Source organism: Varanus komodoensis, unplaced genomic scaffold (assembly GCF_004798865.1).
Source record: "Varanus komodoensis strain SLA01 unplaced genomic scaffold, ASM479886v1 scaffold5, whole genome shotgun sequence".
NCBI classification, from domain to species: domain Eukaryota; kingdom Metazoa; phylum Chordata; class Lepidosauria; order Squamata; family Varanidae; genus Varanus; species Varanus komodoensis.
This window is the reverse complement of record NW_025336087.1, coordinates 50,680,664-50,698,887: the sequence shown is the minus strand read 5'-3', so window position 1 is coordinate 50,698,887 and position 18,224 is coordinate 50,680,664. Positions and strand designations below refer to the sequence as shown.

At 44.7% G+C, this 18,224-nt stretch overlaps 1 long non-coding RNA gene and 1 other non-coding gene across 2 annotated transcripts in view; one reads left to right on the top strand and one right to left on the bottom strand.

Moving 5' to 3' along the window:
• LOC123031618 overlaps positions 1-9,533 on the bottom strand; it is a 51,992-nt gene extending 42,459 nt beyond the window's left edge. Inside the window, exon 1 of the long non-coding RNA XR_006416337.1 lies at positions 9,271-9,533. This is a non-coding gene — a long non-coding RNA (uncharacterized LOC123031618). The remainder of the gene's footprint in view (positions 1-9,270) is intronic.
• An 8,170-nt stretch (positions 9,534-17,703) lies between these two features.
• LOC123031693 lies at positions 17,704-17,811 on the top strand. Its single transcript, XR_006416374.1, has one exon. It is a non-coding gene; the product is annotated as a U6 spliceosomal RNA (small nuclear RNA).
• Positions 17,812-18,224: the final 413 nt, after the last annotated feature.

Here is an 18,224-nt window from a genome sequence, read left to right as displayed (position 1 = left end):
GGTGGTGATCTGGGCATGGAGGAACTTTTTATACTTTTGTTGCCATAGACAAATCACTGCCTTGTGAGGTTTAGACTTATTGGGATTCAGAGTCTCTATGGGAGTAAGGTGCTAATTAGGATAGTCCACCACCCAGAGACTGACGTATCTGGATGGCTTTCTGGTGGCTCTTGGCTCTTTCCTAACACCTTTGAGTGATTTGGCCAAAATCCTGATTGCTCTCTGGATGCCATAGTTGACACAGGTCCAGTGGATGTAAATTTGCATCCAGTTGGAACTATTCTAACATGTGACTGCTCAGAAACACCAGCTAGTTCAAAACCCTGCAGTCAGACTATTGAACAGGGTGGCTACAGGAACATGTGACTCCTCTGTATAGTTAGTTCCACTGGTTACCAGTCTGTTTCCAGTCAGAAATCTAAGTACTGATTACGACCTATGAAGCACAACACAGTTTGGGACCAGGCTATCTGAAAGACTGCCTTCTCCTGCAGAAACCTGGCCATTTTAAGATCTTCTGGAGAAGCCTTCCTTTAAAGACTGCCACTTTCAGAGGCTTGTTTGGTGGTGACCCAAGAGAAGTCACACCTGGGCTCTGGAACTCCCAGCCAAGAGAGGTTAGGTTGGCTTCCTCGTTGTTGTCCAGCTGCTGACAGGCAATGACTACATTATTCAAGAAGGCCTTTGGCCTGCTCTTGGGTTGGCGGGGAATGTTTTTATTCTGTAATTGTATGCTTTGCTGCATTTTATTGTACTTGATTATTTTGATCAATTATAATCATGCTGCAGGTTGCCTTGAGTGCCATTTTTTGGTAGAATGGAGGGGCGTACATCAAATTATTAAATAAAACATTATATGCTATATGCTTTCTCAAATTATCCATGAGCCAATGGTGAACATGGAAGTTAGATCCTTGTTACTGAAGAAATGGTAGGATAGAATTGGTATCATAGAAATTAATCGGAACCACACATTGAAAAAAGTGATGAGATGAAAATTCTGTGTATTTGGAATGATGAAAGAGCAAAAAAACAGGCAAATTTTGGGGAAGGGGACAACTCACCACCCACCTCTGCCATGGGAAGGGGCAGGAAAAAGATGGCCACCAGCTAGCAGCTGACAATAATGTTCTGGAACAGATGGTGAATTTCCCCCATCTTTCCTGCAAAAATCCAAATTTGCCCATCCAGCCATATCACTAACAACAAAAAGGTTGCATTCAGGTGTCTCTATAGCACTGTGGCTATTTCTCTTTAAAAGCACAAGGTGCCAAATCCTGCAGAACCAGTTTTGTAAACAAAAAGGATCCGGTGACTTCCAAGTTTGTGCAATTTACATGCAAACTGTAACTAATATGAAGGTAATGAGAATTTAACAATAATGAAAACAAAGCTGTGGCCTCAGAATTAGAATGGCCCAAAGGCCACTTGCTGTTTGGATGTGAGTCACTCACATGGCGTCAAATGAAGCCGGCTGTAGATCACTGATGTGTTGTATTATTTAGCCATAACATCACCATCTGCCAACATTCAACAGCCATCCCTTGCTGTTGTTCAACTTTCTTTTTTTAGGAAAGGAAGAAAAAGAAACCTGTGTTGCAATGTACAAAGACTCCGAGTCTTAAGATCTATCACTGACACGAGAACGTAATGATGGTGCCCCTTTTCAGCCAAAGGTTTCCACACACGAGCCCGACTGTGTTTTTCTTTCCGCTCCCATTATTGTCGTTGTGGAGCATGTAATTCCTTTCTCCTTTTTACCTTCATCTGATCTGTCATCAAGGATCTGCGTTCCTCTGCAGCGTCCCTGCCCCCCTGCAAACGGCCTTCCCTGCTTCTCCCCTACCCGTGGCCGTCTCGGAGTAAGGCCCGCATAGCCAGTCCTGTAGTGGGCTAGTTTTGCAGCAGGAAGCTAAAACAAGCAAGATCAAAAAGTCACCCATGTAAGCAGATGTCAAGTGGTCCCTGGAGGTGCCTCCTTAACCTGTTGCTCCAGCTTTGCTGGCCTGATGAGAAATCCATTGGTGAGGCAGGGGGCTGTTTTTCTTAACTGTTTGTGAGCTCTTTTATAGGCATAATCAGCTGGACAGTTCACTTGCCTCACTTTGCTCCAGAGTGCAGCAAGAGAGAGGCAGGACAGGAAAGAGAGATTACAGTACGGGTCAGAAATGCGGTAACTCGCTGATATTCACATGCGAATGATCACAGTCCAAGACAAATGCTATAACTCTCTGAAAATTCAAAGCAAATGCCCCCAGAGCCGGAACACATATGTTACGTGTCCTGATCTTCCGAGCTTCTGCAAAGTTCAAGGCACTGCACTAAAGGATTTCATTTTCTTTGAATAAAACTAGGAGAGACTTGGGTTATTTGCTTGCCTTGCAAACGTTCTGGAATCAAATGCACTCCTATAAATGGGCCAGGGATGACACTGGATTTCCTTTTGTGTGACAGGCATCACCATGATGGCATTTCATCAGAATGGCTCTAGGAAGGAATGCCTGTCTCCATGTACCCCTACAAGGCCACTTACTTTGTGACCCTCCCCCTCCAAAATAAAGCGAGGGGGGAATTGGCCAGAAAAGGGGCTTTCACTGCCATTGCGCCTCGCCTTTGGCATTCTCTTCCCAAGGAGGTGTGACTAGCACCCTCGCTGTCCCGCTTTTGCCACCAGATAAAGACCTTTTTATTTAGTACTTGCTTTTAAATCACGTTATTGCTGCTGGTTTTATTGATTTACTGCTCTTATTGACTATGGCTGGCCATCTATTTCCCTGATTTGTATTTTATATAGCATTGAATTTTAAATGGTTTTAGATGTTATAGTTTTAATTTAACTATGGTTTTATGATATGTTGTTCTGGGAGCTGGCCAGAGATCTCGGAATATGGGGTGGCATACAGATACAATAAATAAAATAAAATAAACTGCTGTGGTGGGACATACAAATGAATAGTGCATAGCATCCACAGAGTCCCTGATGCTAATGGGTGCCACACAGCAATGCAACTGCAGGAAAAGTAGGAGCCGTTTCCTTGTTTCTTCACCTTTTTTACTCAGATGTGCATCTTGGATAGTGCGCAGCAAGCGGGGTTTAAAAATATCTTGTACATCCATGCAAAGCTGTGCTCCACTGTACATGTGCATTCTCAAGTAGCCGGGCGGAAGGAAACAGAAGAGGAGGAGGAGGAGGAGAAAGATGGGAGAGATGCCGTCCAGCTACTTCAGCCTCTGTCTCCTCATCTGCACAGGTCAGCTCGCACGAAGCCCACTCACCCCCAAGGCCCTTCCTCTATCTAGCGAAACGACCCCACGTCGCAGCTGCCTTGCGCTGCCGCATCTCCTCCTCCCCCTTCCTTGCTCTTTCCTCGGCTTTTTTCCTGCCCACAACATACAGTATCTCTAAAATCAGCATGCAGAAAGAGCAGGGAACAAGAGGAGGAGAAGGAGAAAGAAGGGTCAGGGAAACTGGCTAAAGCCACGGCTATGAGGACTTCTCCGTGCGAGGTCTTTATTGCGCTCTCATGATCCCTCACTCACAGAAATGTGTGGAGACATTTCATGATGCCCTCATTCTTCAGTCTTTCTCCTGCTTTTCCAGCCCTTTTCACATTTTTTAAAGGAAAGCTTGGTATTAAATGTTAAACCACAACAAGCTGGGAAAAGAGCCTCATGTACTGCCCCGAATTTGCTACAGTGCAGCTTTGCCACTGTACTGCCTAGTGTTTGGTTAAGCGAATATATAGAAAGGCAGACAAATACAAACCCAGGAGAAAATTGGGTGTAAAGAACACATTTTTCCTCGTCCAATGAAAACAAAAAATGCCTCAGTAACGTCATGGATTAAACTCCTCATGTAGAGAAGCTCATGTTACTGCTGGGGTCTGTCACATGTGTCTTGCTAGTACACAAAAACTGGAAGTGCTAGAAAAAACATAATAAAAGTAGTTTGGAAAACAGTGGAATACTGAGGGGGAGACTATGGGCTGGGGGTCTGGTGGGCAATGAGCCAGCAATTATAATGCTGGTAAAAAGAAAAAAGAAACCACCTCACTTAGATCATCTCCAATAACACTTATGAAAATTCTTCATAGGGCTGGGCAAAATCCCCCCCCCCCATTTTTACTGACCAATTCATTTCTCTTAGTAAATACTCTATTGTTTTCTGCAAAACTCTAATTCACTCAAGGAAAATCTACAAAACTATGGGAAATTTCCAAGGAATAGGGTTGTGTAGCTGACAACAGGGGGCATTATCACTGGATGGGGTTTTCAATGTTTCTTTAAAAATCAGATTTAATTTTATCTTCAGACTGGATCGTCCACCTGGGCTCTGAAATGTACTGTGTGGGTCAGATTGCAGCCAACCAAAGAAGTGAATACTTGCCACCCTAGATAAGGCATTTCATTAAACCAGCCTGCCAAAACATGAAAGCAGTTCTTTCTGGCATTTTGTGTTCATCCCTACTACTTGGCATCCATAAAATGGCTGTGAGAAGTATTCCCATTGATGCTTTCCATATGTGAAAGCTTTTCCCATTTGATCCTGTTTGAGAACATTTGTTTGAACACAAATGCACTTTGTAAGGACATCTTTGAACAAAAGAGCTGGACAAAACTTTGTGAATGCTGATAATTCCTGGCCATGTGCTGTTTCTACCAACATGCAGACATGACAGTGGCTAGGCTGAATGACTGTTGTCCATTCAAGAAAGGAGGAGAACCTCACCACACCTGTTCAGAAACCCACAGAAAGGAATGCTGCAGTTCTGTTCATCTTCTGGCAGGCTGAGCACCTCGCCCATTGTAGAAATACCTTCAATAAACCTTCTTTATCACATATATGCTGGAATTATTACAAAGCATGTATGTGCAAATCATGGGCAGTGACATGTCCATAGACTATGGATCACTGGGCAGGTGGGCAGTGATAGGACACGGACTACGGACCACATGGGCTGTGATAGACTATGGATGGGCCTCAGATCTTTGGAACTGCCCTGTTTCCCCTAATCTCCCTTAATACAAGCCCTCTAAACTCAGTAGCCTTGCAGTTATGAGCAGCTTGTGAGGTTCAATCACTAAACAGAGAGAGTAACATGCAGGGAACAGGCTGTTGGTCGAGAGGGGAGGCTCCTGCCATCCCTTCCATAGTTTCGCTCATTCTTTGCATAAGTCCAGAGGCCAGGATGGCCTAAGAGCCCCACTGCCCCACGACTTTCTCATGGTGCACCAGATTCTGCAGAGCCCTGCCCAGCCAATTGTCACTGGACAGCTGACCTTGTGTCCTGGACCACTGCAGGCAGCAAGACCCAGATAAGAAGAGCAGATGGACTAGCTTTGTCCACATATCAAATGGTGGGCTGGAGGGCTTCTTCAATTCTTTCTTAAGCCGGCCCAGGCTGCTTCCTGTGGGGAAAAGAGCAGAAATGGGCTTCCTTGCAAAATGGGTTTGAATGTGCAGCAATGGCTGAATCTGGGACAAGGCAACATACAAGTGAGCAGCTTGCCTAATGGCACTGCGGCTTCTTGGCTCTGAAATCAACTTTCGGAAGTGCAGCTGCTTTTTGCATGGTCCTTATGGCCAGATTCTGCTGGAAGAAGGTAGGGGATTTTCTGTTCCCCTTTCGTGTTCAAAAGCTACAATGTTCTATGGCCCCTTAAAGACTCACCAATTTACTGTGGCAAAATAAGCTTTCATGGGCACAGGCCCACTCTACAGAAAGTTGCTTTGAAAGAGCCTGTTTTTCATGTCACTGTCAAAGAAGTTAAAAAAGGAAATGAAATGTATCCAGCCTCTTGCACTGCCATTGCTCTTAGTTATTATCATGCATTCTAAGTGTAACTTCAGGTATAGATATGGATATGATTATAGATATATTGCTATAGATTGATATAGATATAGACATAGATAAGCATCATTATGCAAAGCTTCCCTTAATATACACTTTCTCCAAGACATGCATTTCTGAATGTGATATCTGAGGTGAAAACTGCATTGCAAAATTCTGGGAAGTGCAGAATCTGAGCAATAATTATGCTTCCGTTGACATATTTGTCTGAAAAGCATGGATTAGGATAGCTTCATGAAAAATGTGGCCCAAACTAAATTCTCACCCTCCACACCCATGGATTACTTCCTGTACCTCTGAGGCAGCCTTCCCCAAGCCGGTGCCTTGACATGTTTGGGGGTTTGCTTCTGCCAGTTCCAACCAACAGGGCCAGACTTCCTAATACGAAACACCTAGATGGCCCCAGGGTGGGCTGCTTTGGGTATGAATGCACCACTCGCTCAGTTCAGCACAGGCCCTTTCAACCAGCATGCCATTTATTTCTGAATGGCCCTTTAGCTATCTTGAAAGTGATCCTGAGCCAGCTAAGATCAATGAATTGCAATGGTTGCTTTGCTACATCTAGTAATGTTCCTCTGGTCCTCTCTTCTGAGAAGGAGAGAAGTAAGAGAGAGAAGTCCCCTTTCTGAACCACTGCAGCTGTACAGCCAAATTCTCCTTAAAGTGTGAATGTGAATATGTGTCCTTTATAAAGATGCTCAGTGCAACTATATTCAGTTGCTATGAATTCAGGATGCATTGAAGCGAAGTGTAAACAGTCATCACATTTTGCAATGATGAGACATAATTAACAATTAATGTCTCTTGATGTAACAGTTATTACATCAGAACATGGGCAAGTCTTCTCCCCACTCCTTTGAAACTCAATTCCCAGAAAGAATAAAACATAGCTCTGATGCAGTTCATCTCTTTTTAGAGCTGCCCTCACTTTTTGCAAAATGCAGCCTCAAGAAGAGCACACTGTGAGCAGCGAGGGGGGCTGCTTTTATACAGTGTGGCGGGGCTTCTCTCCTTAATCAAAAGCATTTGATGACTGAGCATTAATAATGTGTTTGTCAGTCACTGAAGCCCAATGCAGTCGCTGTTCTTTGAGCTGAAGTATCACATGTGGATATGCGGCAACTCCACAGTGGCTTTTACGGCGCATTCGATTTCACTTTGTCCTTGCAGCAAGAGATTCAAGTTCCCTATGAAGCGGCAGGCAGAGGCCATGGATCATCTGCAAAGGATGCTGAGCAGTAGGCACACTTTCCAAGATGCAGGCTGCTGTATTTCAAGTGTTGTAGTTCATGCTGACGAATGTAACATTGCACGCCACCAGGTATAGCTTAAACCTGCCGTTCAAGGAGGCCCTCAAACTACAAACAAGGACTCGGGGCCGTTTCCTTCCACTGCAGTGCTAAGTAAAGCTAACAATGAGTCCAGCCACAACAAGACAGAAGATGAAATGAAGCCATCCTGAGACTTTTGTATAGGATAGGATAAAAATGCCCCAAATAAAATAAATAATAAAATAAGTCATGAAAGGAGTAATCTGTGATCATTCTGAACACCCCAGTTTCTGCTTTTATACAGGAACTGATCTAATGCCCACACAAGTCCATAAAAGCTTGCGCAAGCAGTTAATTATTAGAATACTTCTAACACCATTAGCCGGTAAGCTAACCTAAGTCTTGATCAGGGAAAAGATCTGCACATCTATTTAATTACTGTATTACACTTAACATTCAGGATGGCACTGAAAGAGCTTAGCTTGGAAAAAGCACAGGTTAAGATTTCACTGAAATCTTTCACTGAGCAACTTCTCAGCTGTACAAGGAAGTGTACTGATAGGTCAAGGAAGTGTACTGATAGGCTAGAAGAATGTTTATGATTGTTCTCCAAACTCAGGTCCGCAAAGGCTGCGTACAAGTCTGTGGTATTGCTGTTTTCAATTCCGAATGAAGATAGAGTCCTGGTCAACACAACCATCAAGTCATGTCACCTGCTGGCCCCACATGAGTTGCTGTACGGTATCAGATTTGTGCTGTGCTTTTTATTATGCTCTGTTTAAAAAGGTCATGGTAGGCTGAGAATCCTAATGAAATTCAATCCTCCCATTTAACAAGGAATCTAGTGAGAGGGGAAAGGGAAAGAATTGGATGCATCTTAAGCTGTGATTATGTCGGAACTCTTTTGTGACACAGATAAATGTAATACATCTTGTGAATATATATACAACGCTACACTTCTTTATTTTTGCAAACATGACTAAGGAGACATTCCTACATGTGAAAGGACGAGCATTCTATCTGATGAGTCAGGGCCAATTATGGCATCTAAATACTAGCAGAAGTCTCCAATCCATAGATTTTAATATTGTGGCAAGATGGTACAATCCAGGCCACCTGGATAAGGCCCCTGAGGTCTGGTTATTCTATCTCTGGTCGATGGGCATTCTGCCCTCTCTTCACGAGCTCCAAGGAGCTGGGCCGATGCCTCAATTGCTTTGCTAATCTCCTTCATCACCGGCTGCTCTGTGAGTCAGCCCAGCATCATGCAGAAATAACAACTGGTTCTGCAGCTGACAAGTTTCCCTCCGAAGGTGTGGTCTCTGTGAGAGGACAGGACAGGACAATGGCTGCTTACTTGATTTCTCCTGGTTGTCATCAGTAGTCATTTAAATGAAAAGCTTTTGTTAACCTGTTTGAACTGCCTGACTGTGATGAAACAGTTTTCATTAGCAGCAAGTGTATTCTGTTACTTAAACTTCCCCAAGTTTATTTTTCCTTTCAGAGGTAACATGAGCCCACAGGTTATGTTTAAGAATTGCTTAGGAAAGTAAGTTTGTCTGGAGGCAATAAAGCATTGCCTCTGGTCAAATGAAAGAGTGAAGCAAAATCTGTCTGCCTTTACTTTTTATTCATGCTGTTTGTCTTTTTCATAACATCCACGAACCTTCTAGCTACAGGTTCAAGAGACAGGACTTACTGCCAGTCTTTTCAAGAACAGAACTGGTTCCTGAATGGGAGTTATTTTTATGAGATCCACCCAGCATCCTAAAGATGGCATACACATATTTTAAATGCAAAAGCAACCTTGAAAGGAACACAAAATTAATTGTGTACACAACTGTCATGCTTTTATTGTGGAGAATCTGCTAGCTTTCGAGTTCACAGTCTATGCTTCTCTTTCTTTCTTTCTTTCTTTCTTTCTTTCTTTCTTTCTTTCTTTCTTTCCTTCCTTCCTTCCTTCCTTCCTTCCTTCCTTCCTTCCTTCCTTCCCTCCCTCCCTCCCTCCCTCCCTCCCTCCCTCCCTCCTTCCTTCCTTCCTTCCTTCCTTCCTTGAGAGCACCAGTGAAGAAAAAGCATGAAGATCAAAGGTTGGATGCAAATCACATTACAAAGGTTGGGCTAATAAAAAGGATCTCCTCACCTACCTTGAAACACTCTGTTTCTGTGGGAATGACTCAGCAGTAATGGGTTGCCACCGGGAAGCACTAGCTCGATACCATGACAGACTGCCAGCTATGCTCCAGGGAACTGACATCCACAGATTCCTCGGAAACTTACTAGATATTCTGCATTGCAGAGATAAGCAAAGGCACATGATTTTTCTTGACAGATGTTTTGGTCACCATCACCACCCCTGATGTTCCTCCGGGATGCACAGACACACAAGAGTGCTGGGGATGTGCTGACCAGGTATGTTGGAGCAACCTGCAGCAGATTCAAATGAATTCAGATTTTTATGAGTTTGATCTCTGGATTTTACCATGGACTGACTTTTTCTTACTCACTTGAATGCCATGGACTTGCAGACCATTTTTTTACTTTTGGAAGGCATTAGCACTAATCCGCATTAACGGACATGAATTAGCACAAGTAGAATGAAAAGCTGATTTTTAAAATCCATCAAAGAGCAGACACCAGAATGAAAGTCTCTTGACAATCCTTGGAACATGGATGGGGTAGGGTTGACATTTTGCCACCAAGTGAGGACATATCTTTTCTCTGACTATTTTAACAGTTGATTTTAATGGTAATCTTGATTTTAATTTGACCCTGTTCTTGGCCTATAGTAATATTTTAGTTTAAATCAATTCTTTAAAGTTTTCATGCAATGTTATTTTTGCATATATTGCAATGATTTTAATTTGTTGATTACATTTTGTATGCTGCTTATTTTGTTAATGCTTTTAGTACTCTAGATTTTAGAATGTTAAGTTGTTTTAATGGATGTAAGTCACACAGGGAGCCCAACTTGGGCTGTTGTGGCAGCATATAAATGCAAATAATAAACAAACAAACAAAATCCATGCATTCCTGTCACTTGCAAACGGGCAGCACAAGCCATCAGAGAAGGTCTTTCACAGGAACCTAAAACATGCCATGGCCCAGTGTTCCAGGCCACTGCAGCTGAAGAACAAAGCCCAGAGGTAGCCGGGGCTGTGCTGCCTGTGAGCCTCACTCACAAACTTACCACATCTTGTTCTGCCTGTGCTATTGAGTGAGCAGAACATGTTGGTTGATGGATGGCATCAAATCTGACGTAGGAGTGATATGATCAATTGTCTTGCTGGCGCAGCTGCATTTACACTTCAGTTACCTCTGATGTCATTTGCTCAGAAATAAGCAACAAGTATGAACTCGCCTGACATTATAATGGAGAATTAGCCCTGCATTCATATCTGGGTCCCGTCTGTTAATGAGTGCCATCCAGCGTACATAAACCCATTCGCGGAATAACAAATGTGACACACGCCACTCTGTTAAAAATAGCAGCAGTGCACAGCCACGTGTGCCTTCTGACTGACAGCAGCCTTCGAGGACTTCATTTCCCAGCCATACCTGCTGTGGATTGGACCTGGGGCCTTTGGCAGGCATGGTATCTGCTCTACCATTGAGCGGCAGCCCTTCCTTGAAACGCGTGCATCTTCTTTGCACAGCAGCCAGGCTAACTTGCTCTGTATTATTTCAGTTTTTGCATACGTGGCACCAAAGCAAGAACAGCGTCAATTCAAGCAGGTAAATTGAAATAAAAGAGGTGTCAAAAGATTAAGACTTAATAATAACCTCTCACTCTGGCATACTCAACAGGTCCTGGACCTGCAAGAACCCAAACCACTCATTCACCCAAGAAATCCCCAAAGAGGCTCTGAACCTGCACCAGCCCTAGTTCATTCCCTCCAGGCATGGGCAATGGGACATGGATAGAAAAGAAAAGAGGAACAGAAAAAGGCTCCCACTCTGGCCCCAGAGAGCTGGCCAGGCTTGGGGTCCGGCTGTTGCTCTGCCAGCGGCATGGCAGAGGTCTTGTGCCTGGCTGCAAATACCTCAATGGGACTTGCTTTTGATAGGATTGCACTGTAAAGTGTGGGTCTTCGGGAAGGGGCAAGACGATGCAGATGCCCTCACCCAGTGATTCATAACCTTGAGATCTCCAGGTTTGGTTTGGTTTGGTTTGGTTTGGTTTGGTTTGGTTTGGTTTTTAATGCAAGTCACTAGCCCTTGTGGAACCCAAGACATGAGCTGACCTGTGCAGCCACTGTTCTGCTCATTGGCGAGAAATGAGCCTGCTCCTGCCTTTCAGTGTTTTTAGCCAAAGAATAAAGTTATAGCAACCCTTAACATGCCCAGTATCTGGGTGTGTTAACTCTTCTTGGGGTCTTCCTGTAAGGAAGTAATTGCGGTGTCATAAGAAACAATATAAAAATCCAAGAGTTCAGTCAGGTGAGTTTGGGCACTAGTGAGTACATACTATTTCTTAGTCAGGTCTAGTTCCAATTTTTTCCTGCGTTAATACCCATTTTAAAAAATCGCAGCAATGTGCAGATACAGTTCAGCCGAAGGTGCTGTTGAGGGCTTCTCACTAGGGCTGGATCTCCAGATCTTTCATCTGGAACCCCGAATCTCTAGGAGACATCTGTCCCGCCACTCCGCTGCCCATGGGTGCTTGCTGAAATAAACGCACAAGGGCCCTGCCGGTCTCTGCCCCCATCAATGACCACCCCTCATCCTCCCACAGGCCTCACCCCCATCACCATTAGAGCTACCCATTTTCTCCTGTTGATGTGGTCATTACTTCTGAAGCGGCTGGATACATCTTAGTCTGTTGTCTCAGCTTTGACTGTTCCACCTTGGGAGACCCTGCTAGGAGACCAACCTTGTGAGAGAGTCTGACCTTGTGAGAGAGGTCTGACTCTGCAGTATTAAAGAGCCTCCTGGTGGTCTTCTGTTTTGGGAAAAGGCAGGTGGGCCTGTGAAGCTGGGTGCAGCAGTGGTGCAATCCAGGAAAGGCTAAAGAGGGTGTTTCTGTGGGTATGTTTGAAGAGATCCTGACATTTTAGTGAGCCTAAGTGGAGCCTTTCCTCATTTTCTCTTAGCACAGAACTTGGAGTTGAGAACGTCGTTTTCTCATATGTTGTAGTGACGGCCCTGTTCTGAATGTGCTTGAATCTATTCTGTGTTGCGTAGAGAACACAAGAGTGGCTGGGGCCACTGCGCGGGTGCAAGCAATCAGCGAAAGGGCTGCGGGCTCCGGCTGCAGCTAGAATGACACCTGCTCTGCCCAGTGTGAAACAAGCCCCAGGGGGCCCATCTCTCCGTCTTGGCCATTCTCAGCCCTGGCCTTGCCTCTGCCAGAAATGGTGGACCAGTCCTCAGATGTTAACCTGGTTGCTGTTTTCAAATGATACACATACACAAAATGTACAGTTCCAGAAAAGCAGATGCCCAATTCCCAAGTAATATTGCTGCAGTTCAAAATCCTACAGAAGTTGGATTGTTTGCCGGTGTAACAAGTGGCTGATAAAATGTGAGCAGTTATGTGAGTAATCCAGCCCCTTCTAGAGCCCTAACCATGATGCAGCATCCACAGGTCTCCTCCCCTCTGCAAAAGACACTCCCCACCGGTGCCCTCCAGAGCACCTTCCTCAGCCTGGTGCCCTCCAGTTGTTTTAGGCTACAGTTCCTACCAGCCCCAGCCAGCATTGCCAAGAGTCAGGATGCTGAGGGTTGTAATCCAGAATATCTGGAAGGCACCAGGTTAGGCAGGGCCGCTTGAGAGATCGTGCACCAATGCTTCCAAGATGTAGGAAATGATTCCAAGCAAGTCACATGAAATTGTCAGCATTACAGTACAGGTGGTAATGCCATAAAATATGCAATACGATATTCTTAAGTTAGCTGTATTATGTTTGTGCATTTAGTTTTTTTCTTGCTCTCTTATTCCTGGGGTGTGGGGGAGGGGGGATGAGCTTTTCCCTCTCTCCAAATAAAGCTTTGTCGATGTTCATCGTGCCTCTTGAATATAATGCTCTTCTCCCAGGGACTTCCCAGGGACTTCTGGTACTCGGTGTGGCCTTTTAAATGTCATGGGATCTGATGCAAAGCGACAGGAAACATACCCAAGGGAAGTGCAACAGATGCATCACAGTGGTGTACCTGCATGCACCAGTCACAAACACAGAGTGCTTGTACATGGCAGCTTAGCCCCTATACACACTCACGGAAAAATCCTGTGCATCTCCATACTGTCAAACTCAGAGTTCTTTTTCCATCACTAAATCTAGTTTTTCCCAGTCCATGAATTAAAAAGGGGAGCAATTAAGCACAGCACAATTCCATGCATATCTACTCAACGCTAAGTTCCTTTGAGTACAAGAAGCCTTACCTTCAGGTAACTAGGCAAATACCTTCCACTGAAATAAATGAGGTGCCAGAGTGCTTAACTTCGGCTGGACCCAGCCCAAATAATTTTGTATCACAAAACACCAAGTACCTTGTGAGCACTTTGTAATTACATTCCCAGAAGAAATCCAAAACAGACTTCAGTAGCAAGGATGGAGTGATGTGTACAAAAGGATGAACTGTTCTTAAATAATGCTCTTAATATGCACATCAGGCACAAACATGTTCTCCATTAGCAGTAAATACATACCAATGTGTACGTGTTCTTTTTAGAAGGGGTGGGGAAGCTTGTTGGTGATTGGGAGTGTTCCTTTATTGAACCCCAGGTTCTCCAGCTATCTCTGTTTCTTCCACCCAGTTTCAGGAGAGGAAGAAAAGGTGGATCATATCTTATAAATCTGTTTTGCAGAAAAAATCCACCCTCTTATGTATTTACCCACCTAACTAGCTTTAAAGATAGGCATGTGGGAAAGGCCTCTCATGATGATCTTAAAGGGTGAGCAGCTTGATATGCATGAAGGTAGTCCTTCAGGTGATTTGGCCCCAAATTGTTCAGTCAAATTCTGTACTTTACCGATCGGATCTTGTGCTTTAAATAGGGCTTGGATACATAGCAGTAATTACAGTTATAGACATTATATGATTTGATCACCTCACCCAGCAACACTCAGGCAGCCATAGAAGTTTCCAAATCATGGCAGCCCCAAATGCTGTGCATTACTGTAGTCCATCTTGGAGGCCACTAATGCATGCATACATCTGCAGGTAGGAGCACAGCTGGCTTCCCAGGCCATGCTAGCGAAACACACTCCTGGACATTGCAGCCACCTGGACATCCCCTGTCAGCACGGAATCTAGGAGGCCTCCCAGAAGACACAATTGGTCTTTTAATAGGTTCATGAACCATCTAAGATCGGACTGCGCTGGACTGCAGCCAGGCCTTCTAAACGACAGTCTCTATGGCTGTGTTGTGATTATCCAGTCTTATTGCATTCTAGTTTTAAACTTCCTTCTGACTTTAATTATGGGATGGGAATAAGATCATCTTGAGAACATTTCATGAGAAATATGCAGAGCAATAGATAAAACACACTGCACAATATAATAAACACTTTTAAAAGAGGGAGGGAGAAAAGGTCCTTCCCGAAAAAAAACAAAAACAAAACCAAACACCTACAGGTACTCTTCTGACACGTTTCCCATCAAGTTTCTTATCAGGAGCAAAATGTGCCAATTGCAATGATGACCAGGAAACATTTTTATGAAAACAAGAACTGTGTACTGTAAATCAGGGGAGTTTTTTTTAAAGGCCATCAATATTGACACTTCCTTGTGTGGCATTTAAAATGAACCACTGTAGAGATTCATGCAATGCCAAAGCAGTTCATTCAGTATCTCTAACCCCATTAGATATGTAGGGTTGTTTGAGAACTGGGTGGAGGGCTACTCTGGAGGCAAATATACACCAATTACTTCAAGCTAGTCAAAGTAACAATTTTATATGGGCTCTAGAAAGTTAGGTAAGATTACTGTCATATTATGGCTGTCTCGTGTGGGTCATTTTAATCAGCTATCTCTTCCCTTATCGCAGTATTACTAATGTCTGTCACTTTTTCTCTCTGTTCTGATTTTTACAAGACAGGTTGCTCTCACATCTCTGTGCACTTCTCATGATTATTTTTATCTGAGCTCCTTAATCACCAAAGGTTTCCCATCTTGCTGTGGCTGAATGTCCTTCCTCCTTCAGGGTGGGGCCAACTTGATAGAACTCCATTCCTGGCTCCTCACCCACAGATGGCAGCTTCAGGACAAGGTTCCCTGAGCCCTCGCCCGTTGGCTGCCATCAAGGTGTTGTGTCTTGGCTCAGACACCACCCTTTTATTTACCTGGTGGGGAGGGAGAAAACAATCTCAGTCTGGAGCAGGTGAGGGTACAGCCAGCAACGAGGCGCTCTAGGTCCTGTGACACACACAGCAAGCCACCATTAGTACCAGAGGCAAGCTTTAAAGCTGAACTTGCCCTGCCAGGAGGCAATCTGCAGCTGGGGAAGGAAGGAGGAAACCCCTCTCCCATGCTGCAATTAGACATTTAAAAAGGCTTTCAAAGTTGTCAGTGGGGGTCTTTTAAACCCCAAGTGCTGTATGTGCAAGCAAATTAGGCAGCTGAAGAGTAAATGGGGAGGGAGAAATGGGGTAGAACAGACAGGCGGGCAGAGGTGACTTTAAATTCACCCGACCTGCACCCACCTAACCCAGGGCACCAGACATGGCACTGAGCCACCTGAAAACCCAGCCACATTCCCTACCCTCAACAAACGCTCCTGGAAGAAAACAGAATTCACACCTGGATTGGGCACAGTAATCACACACGATGTTTGCCAGAACAGAATTAAGATAATTTATTGACTCCAACAGAGAAGGTACTTGCCCAGGCAAACAACTGCTTGGCCGGATGGTCAGGTCAGAACAGTTCACAGCTGCCGATGAGCATCCCATGGAAAGAAGGAGGCGGCACGCAAGAGTTTCTGCGCACCATGCCAACGTGAACAACAAGGCTGGGGAGGCACCGACTCTTTTGCCCGGAGAGCTGCATGCAGTGCTGGGTCAGGGTCAGGGCTCAGATGCACACAGATGCACACACCACACACCCATCCGGCCTCCTTGGAAGTGGAGGGTTACGCATCTGTGCTGTGGGGAGGTCCAAAGGGCCACAGCATGTAAATTTGAAAGAGTAATCAAGACATGTTTCCTCTGCAGATGAATTCAAAGCCTAAACAGATTGCATGCGACCAAGACATAAACTAGAGATTAAAATAAGCCTGCAATCCTGACCATGTGCACATTTTAAAAAATCCATTTATTATATTTAAGGCCCATCCTTTTTCCTGCAAGGAACCTAAGGCAGCTAAGGCTGCTTGCATCAACCTTACGCACCAGTTAGTTCCATCCAAATCAACAGGATGGAGCCCTTCCTTCATTTATTACACTTCTACCCCACCTTTGCTGTTTCTCACTGCTTTGCCTCCTTGACCTTTGCCTTCGCAGGCGTCTCTCCAAGGGATTCTGCTCCTTGGATACCCAGGCAGCAATCAAAATATTTGTTCCATTCTGAAAATATGATCATAGCAGTCGAGTAGCCGTCCAGGCAAAGAGACATCAATGCCGATGCATCCATACAGAGAAGAGTGCTTCAACACTCAGCATCGTGGCTCTGAGTCATCACCAGCTACACTTGGGGTGGGAAAAGCAGGTTGACGGAAGTTCAAACGAGATGGCGTGATTTATTTTGCACCACTGGAACACGATTACATGTACTTGCAGCACTGGTGGCCATCAGTTCTGCAAACTGCTACTGAAAACGTAGCTCCTTCATTTCCATGACAGCAAAGGGAAGCAATGCATGCTTTACATCACTCGGATTATTTATTATACAAAAGATAAATGGAGATTACATCCATCTACTGCGGCAGGTAAAATAGCCAATCTTTTACAAGGTTCACTGAGAGTTTGTGGGAAAGGAGCACCCTGGAGTATTTGGCCAGAGTAGGAGCCTGGCAGCGTGGCTGCATGAAGATCAGGCTCTGTGATCTATTTAGTATGTTCACTTCAGTCAGCCGATGTTGTAACCCAGGAGATTATCTGGGTTAATGAAGAACTGACTAAATGGCTTTCCAGTCAGGGTACACAAAAATGTTCCCTGTGAGGTCAAGCACCTCCCAGCCGAGCCTCGAGAAGGTCCAGGGCTCCGAAGGAGAGCCCTGGTTTGGAATGACTAAGCTCTTGGATTCCCTTCCCAGCATCTCCAGGTAAAGCTGGGAAAGACTTCTGGAAAGCTGCTACCAGTTTGTATTGACAGTGCTGGACTTAGATGGGCCAGTGATCTAATGCACTGTTAGATCATTTCCTATGTGTGTCCAGGCTGTTGCCTTTGGGCCAGAGAAGCATGGATTTAAATCCCTGCTCAGCTATAAAGTCCACAGCACAACCCTGTGCCAATCACTACCTCCGCCTGAGCTACCTGGCAGGGTGGAAAGTAGGATAGCACGTGCCACCCCTTCCTGAACTCACAAAGGAAGTTGCAGATATCGCTGTGTTTGATAAATTAGCATTTCCACAAGAGGGGTTTTTTTTCTCATGTCCACTCAGATGTTATGCACAATCCTATCAAACGTGTAGGATGCAGTGCTTACTTTGCAGCAAATATACTAAAACTGGAATGATACCAAGAAGACTAGCATGGTCCCTGCACAAGGATAGCTTATAAATGTGTGTGTGTAGAAGCAAATGTGTAAACACTCAAGATCCAGCTAGGATTGCTTCAGACAAGGAGGATGGGAACCTTCCCTTGAGGCCACAAAGGGTAGGCTCTTTTCCAGAACCTTTGGATGGAATCTACAGCAAAACCCCTTCTGACTGGATTCAAAACAGGCGGAAAGCCCTCGCCCTTAATTAAAAATAACAGCAAGCATGCTTAGGGGATTTATGTTATTTTGGTGGGTACCTTCTACATTTAATTTATGCTTGCTGAGGGTTTTACTGCACCAATGCAGGGAGGAAGGGCCTCTGTACATGTTGTACCTCTTAAATCAAGAACCATGACATAAGATGACCTCTTGCCAAACAGGCACAAAGCACTTCCAGGCTCTGCTAAGATCTGTAGTCTGCAGTCGGGAGCGTGGAGGGCTCTGCACAGCAAACAGGGC